Source organism: Nannospalax galili, unplaced genomic scaffold (assembly GCF_000622305.1).
Source record: "Nannospalax galili isolate Female #2095 unplaced genomic scaffold, S.galili_v1.0 scaffold456, whole genome shotgun sequence".
NCBI classification, from domain to species: domain Eukaryota; kingdom Metazoa; phylum Chordata; class Mammalia; order Rodentia; family Spalacidae; genus Nannospalax; species Nannospalax galili.
The window spans coordinates 818,372-824,123 of NW_008337055.1; the positions used below are offsets into that span (position 1 = coordinate 818,372).

At 47.1% G+C, this 5,752-nt stretch overlaps 2 protein-coding genes across 3 annotated transcripts in view; one reads left to right on the top strand and one right to left on the bottom strand.

Moving 5' to 3' along the window:
• Positions 1 to 4,202, top strand: part of Slc17a1 (solute carrier family 17 member 1) — a 38,736-nt gene extending 34,534 nt beyond the window's left edge. The window contains exon 13 of the mRNA XM_008831891.2: positions 3,284 to 4,202. The gene's annotated coding sequence lies outside the window, so the exon portion shown is untranslated. The remainder of the gene's footprint in view (positions 1 to 3,283) is intronic.
• The window catches only part of LOC103733126 (histone H2B type 1-A), a 352,787-nt gene that overhangs the window by 299,310 nt on the left and 47,725 nt on the right, over positions 1 to 5,752 (bottom strand). The window lies entirely within an intron of this gene.

Consider the following 5,752-nt stretch of genomic DNA (forward strand, 5'->3'; position numbering starts at 1 on the left):
TGCCCTGCTCTGTCACACGCTCCCTTACCCCCTTGAGACAGTGTCTCTCACTGAACCTGGAGCTAGGCCAGTGCCAGCAAGCCCGATGTTCCTGTCTCTGCCTCCCACAGCGTTGGGGTTACAGACAGGTGCAGTCAACCCTGGCGTTTTACGTAGCTACTTGGATCTGAACTCAGATCTCTTGTGCTTTGAGTCACCTGCTCAGCACCACATTATTCTTTATGGTGTTGACTCTCTTCATTTGAGTCAGGTGGTGACCCCGCAGTTTTTCCTTCATAATGTTATTTTTGTCTTACTGAAATGAAATCATAGGACATATCTTTTATACCTGGCCACTTCCATGTGGCATGTTTTCAAAGTTCACCCATGTTTCAGCAGATGGCAGGACTCTATTCCTTTTTTGTGGCTAGAGAATCTTTGACTAATGGGTATTCTATATTTTGGTTATCAATAAATATCCGCTGATGGACATATGCATTGTATCCACCTTAAGGTTGTTGTAAATAGACTGCTCGGAACATTTGTGGACAAGATTGTGTGTGAAGACACACTTCATAGATTTAGGGTATAGTTCAGAGTAGATTGCTGAGTCATGTGGTGTCCTAGTTAACTTTCTATTGCTGTAGTAAAACACTGGCCAAAAGCAACCTGGGACAGAAGGGTTTGTTTGGCTCATAGCTCACAGTTCAACATCAACAAATGCCAAGGTAGGAACTCAAGGCAGGCAGGGACCTGGAGGCAGGGAATGGAGCACAGACCATGAGGAACACTGCTTCTGGCCTGCTCCTCTGGCCCATACTTAGCCTGCTTTCTTATACAACGCAGGACCACCTACCGGGGGGTATGGTATCACCCACAGTGGGCTGGGTCCACCCGTATCATTCGACAATCAAAAAGTGCCTCACAGACATGGCTACAGGCCAGTCTGATAGAGGAAATTCTCCATTTGAAGCTCCCTCTTCCCAGGTGTGTCATACTGACAGCTGAAGCCTTCTGGCACATGTGGTAATTTTGTGGTTAACTCTTGAAAGATCAAAATGTTTCTATAACTTCCACAATATTCTATCCCCAGTGGTGTTTAAGAGCTGAAATTCTCCACTGCTCATCAGCCCTTTCTGTTGTCGATGTTAAGTCTATTTTTGTTATATCCGTATATTGGTGTGAGTGTATTTTCCAAGGAATCCTGTGCTGACAGCTTGATCCAGTGTGTGACTGTGTCTGGAAGGCCTTAGCCTCACTGGGGTGCCCAGCCTGGCTTGGGCCGTGAGATCCTTTTACACCAGCCTCCTAGGAGCTAAGATGGCAGACATGTGCCGCTATGCCTGCTGTTTCTAATGCTATTTTGAGTGGAATTGCTTTCTTAGTTTAATAATTTTTGTATTACTCACTGGAAGCCTATGGGAATAAACCTGACTTTTTATACATTGATCTCCTGTCCTACGGCCATTCTCTTAGAATGTCCTACATTCATTCTCATAGTTTATAGCGAGTTCTGTGAGACTTCTGCATAGATGATCTTGTCATCTATGCACAGAAGGAATTTACTTCTGTTTTCAGTCTGGACGCCCTTCATTTCTTTGTCTTGGCTAATGGCTCTGTTAGAGCCTCTAGCCTCTTACTTGGTGGTTTTCCTCGGTTGGTTGTTTGGTAGCCCAGCTTGACTGCAGCTCGTGATTCTTCTGCCGTGACGCCCAAGGTTCTAAGCAGCAGGTGTGATCATCAGGACAGGCATTAACGATGCACATCTTCATATTGTTCCCGACCTTCAGGAGGAAAGGGTTGCAAAGCCTTTCTCCACCTCCTCTCTCCTTATAGCTTTACTTTGGGATTTTAGATCTGCTGTATTTTGCCCCCTACACTGAAGGGGACAGTCTAACAGTACGGCCTATTAGCTGATGATTCATCATACATCTCTAAGACAAAGGCTGCCAAAGACAGACCATCTCACAAGAAGAATGGAGGTGCCCTTCCTAGATGAACTCTGTGCATACAGGCAGTGACAGTGTTGTTGAGAAACGTTCAATTTTCTCTCAGCAGTTGGTTAAATACCTGCAGCATTCCCCCTCCCTGAATGGAATGTGAAGATCACCTGCTATAAAGGAATGCTCTCTCCAGTTACCCAGAGTGCCAATAGGCAGTTATTAGGTAGTGTGTAACTGACATGTAAAACTTCAAATAAAAAAGGCTAAAAAAAATCTTTAAAGAAAGGCATTTGAATACATAAAATCAGGAATGTATATAGGTTATGAAAATCAAAGTAAAACAGTCTGGGGATGTGAAGGGAAGGGAAGGGGCGGAGGGAGGAGGCAAAGGGGAGCAGGATGCGGAACACACTAGGTGCACAGCACATTTACAGTGTTCTGCGTAGCATAGGACTGTGCACAATGAATAGACACAATGAAAATTTTTAGGTTAAAACTAAATAAAATCAACATAAAACAATAGAACAAAAGAAAACAAGGTCATGTGTGTTTTTGTCATTTTTTTCTCCAGTTGGGCCCCTGGGTGGACACTTCAGCTTAGCATCTTGGCCACATCCCCTTTTCATGTTCATGGGGGATGGTGTAAGAGGTCAGAGGAGCTCATCTGGATGTCTGCTAACAGGCAGAGACCAGACTGCTTTTGGTCTTCCAGATAGCAACCTTTCAGCACTGTAGGTGGCAGAGTGGTTCTTAGAAAGGGCAGGTGATGAACCAGGCATCATGCCAGACATCGTGCCACAGGCCTTTAATCTCAGCGCTTGGGAGACAGAGGCAGGCGGCTCTATGTGAGTTCCAGGTCAGCCTGGGCTACAGGGAGGGGCTATGGAAGGAAGGAAGGAGGGAGGGAGGGAGGGGTGCTTTGGTACAGGGGCATGAATGGAGTGTTTGGTACAAGATTACCAAGGGATGTTTTATTTTCATTTTCTTATTTAAAAATTCATTTACAAAGACTTTGAACTTGGAAAAAACACAAAAAACCACAGAAAGGTCAGCTCCGACTGGCACAGTGGGTTTGTTTTCAGGATGCAAGCCTACAGATAGATGTGTGACTGTCTTCATGTAGAGTGCTGCAGGTACTCAGGTATTTTTCAGGTAGACTTTTGAGAGCGGGGAAGAAGTGTACCAGGCGGTCTTCATATTTTTATGTCAACAAGGGAGAATGTTGAATATGGCGTGGATAACCTACTGCTGGACCAGGCTTGAGAGAGCCACACCCCCTGCATAGAAAGCCGAGCGTTCTCTGGGAACCAAGACTCGGCAGTGACAGTTATTTGTACTTCCGTTTTCCTTTTTCTACAAAGCTTAGTGTTAAAGTGCGCGGTGCGGAGCCTGGTACCAACCTCCTTAGAGAAGGAAAGAAGCTTCCTGAGGCTGGACCCTGAGGCTGGACCCTGAGGCTGGACCCCCAGGCAGCCACCTGCAGTGACAGGACCCCTAGGGACCAGTCTCACCTCCTCCCCCTCGCAGTCTGATTTTTTTTGTCATGTGTATTGTCAACAAGTTACACATCTGAACTGTAAAGGTGGGTTTATCTGTGTCCTTTCTGAATCTGTCCCTTAGCCCAATAAACACACGTAAGAAAATTTTACTATTCGTGAAAGACCTTGGTGTGTGCGTTTCGGTTTCAATTTTCAACATTTGCTCCTCTTTGTAGACACGGACCATGTGGGCAGGTTGAAAAGTCTTAAATGATTTCTATTCGTTCAGAATGGCCCATTTCGAAAGAAAAGATGCAAAGTCGGTTCCTTCTTGGATGGGTCAGAGAGAAATCAAACTTATTTTCAGAAGCACCTAGGTGACTGATTAAAAACAAAATACGAGTTCAAGGAAGGAAGGGGGCCACACAGCGAAGACCTTGGGTAACCGAGAAGTAAGCCACGGGTTCTTAAGTCCTACCTGGTGGCCCTGTCAGTGATGAGACCTGGGGCCGCTGTCGGGGTTCCACACAGTGGGACGGAGACACCCAGTGTCTTAGTACCCCATGAGGTAAAAAAAAGAGCCCATGGGCTTGGGTGAGTCTGTGCTCTGAAAGCAAAGCATCTAAAGACAAGTGGGTCAAAACTGAGTCCTTTCCATCTGTTAGCTTTAACTGTTAACTTAGACAACCTAGAGTCCTCGAGAAGGGAGTCTTAATTGAGGGATTTCCAGGTCAGATTGGCCTGTGGACCTGTGTGTTGGAAATTCTTTTGACTGATTTTGGCTTTTGATTTTGGGTTTTTTATTTGTTTTACAGAGGGGTGGGGACAGTGGTTGAGACAGGGTCTCCCTGTAGCCCCAGCTGGCCTGAATCTTCCTATATAGAACAGGCTGGCCTCTGCCTCCTGAGCGCTGGGAGTAAAGGCGTGAGCCACCACGCCAGGCTGTTGAGATTGTTGATAGATGTGGGAGGGCCTAGCCTACTGTGGTCTTGGGCTGTATAAGAAAGCTAGCTCAACATGAGTCTGTGAGGAACAGGCAAGTAGCGCTTTTCCATGGTTTCTGCTTCAAGTTCCTCCTTGAATTCCTGCCCTGACTTCCCTCCGTGGAAGTGTAAGTCAAGTAAATCCTCCCCTCCCCTAAGTTGCTTTGGTTATGGTGTTTATACCAGCAACAGAAAGGGAACTAAGACTTTCCTCTCTTCCTACAGGGCTCCCCCACTGCCCCCACCCACGGCTGTTCCATTCAACAATTCATACAGTGATTCATCAAGCCTCCATTGGCACTTACTGTAAATATTGTGAATACAGTGCCACCATTTTATCTAAGATGTTCCAAACAGGGGCTTCAGAGATGGCTCAGCAATTAAGAGCACTGTCTGCTCTTGCAGAGGACCCAGGTTTGACTCCCAGCACACGAATGGTGGCTAACAACCATTCGTAACTCCAGTTCCAGGGGATCCAACGCCCTCTTCCAACCTTCTCAAGCATTGCACGACACAGGTGCACTTACACACATGCAGGCAATACACTCATACACATACAATAAAAATTAAAAGATGTGTCAAGCAATGCATGTCGAGGTTCCTGAGCTGTCTAGATTAAGGTGCAGGTTGGGTAGTTGAAATGGCCATGAACAGAGCAGGAGAGGAAGACTGTGGGGTGCCCCGGGTACTCTGCGGGGGACAGACCCTGCCTGACCACCTGCAGGGCATTGCATTACACTCTCCTCTTGTGTAATAAGAACACTGCCCTTGTCTTGCCTGCAAACCATGCACACTCTCACAAGTCTTCCAAGGAGAAGGAAAGACAGGAAGAATGAACCCTCCCTGGATTCTCACTAGTGGACGCGGGCGTGCCCTTGGCTATGGATGACAAGGTGGGGCCACATCCGCTTATGTCCTGTCTTTTTTCTGGCTGGGCTCTGGGTCCCCAGATTCTCTCTTCTGCCCCCACACCCAGGAACTTTCCACCCATGCTTTACTCTTTTGCATACACAACTTTTATCTTAACTAGCTCTGTCTCAGAGGTTCTCAACAAGCTAGCTCCAGACTTGACTCTATACCGCTCTCTTGGCTCTCCCCACCCCTGGCCTCCGACTTCTTATCAGTGAACTCTGTTCTTCCTTCCCTCCTCTGCTGGGTCGATCTCTGCAGTCTCGATGCCACAGTGACCTGCCTTCCTTGGGCTGTGAAGCCCACTCACCTTTCACCTCTGCATCTCAGTCCGTCTTCTCTTGGTCTCCCTCCCTCCCTCTCATCGTCCTTCAATCTGTAATCATCCACCCCGACCTGTGTTTCTTTTCCTTCGGGGGTGGAGGTATGTGTACGTTGCCTCCCTCCCTCTCATCGTCCT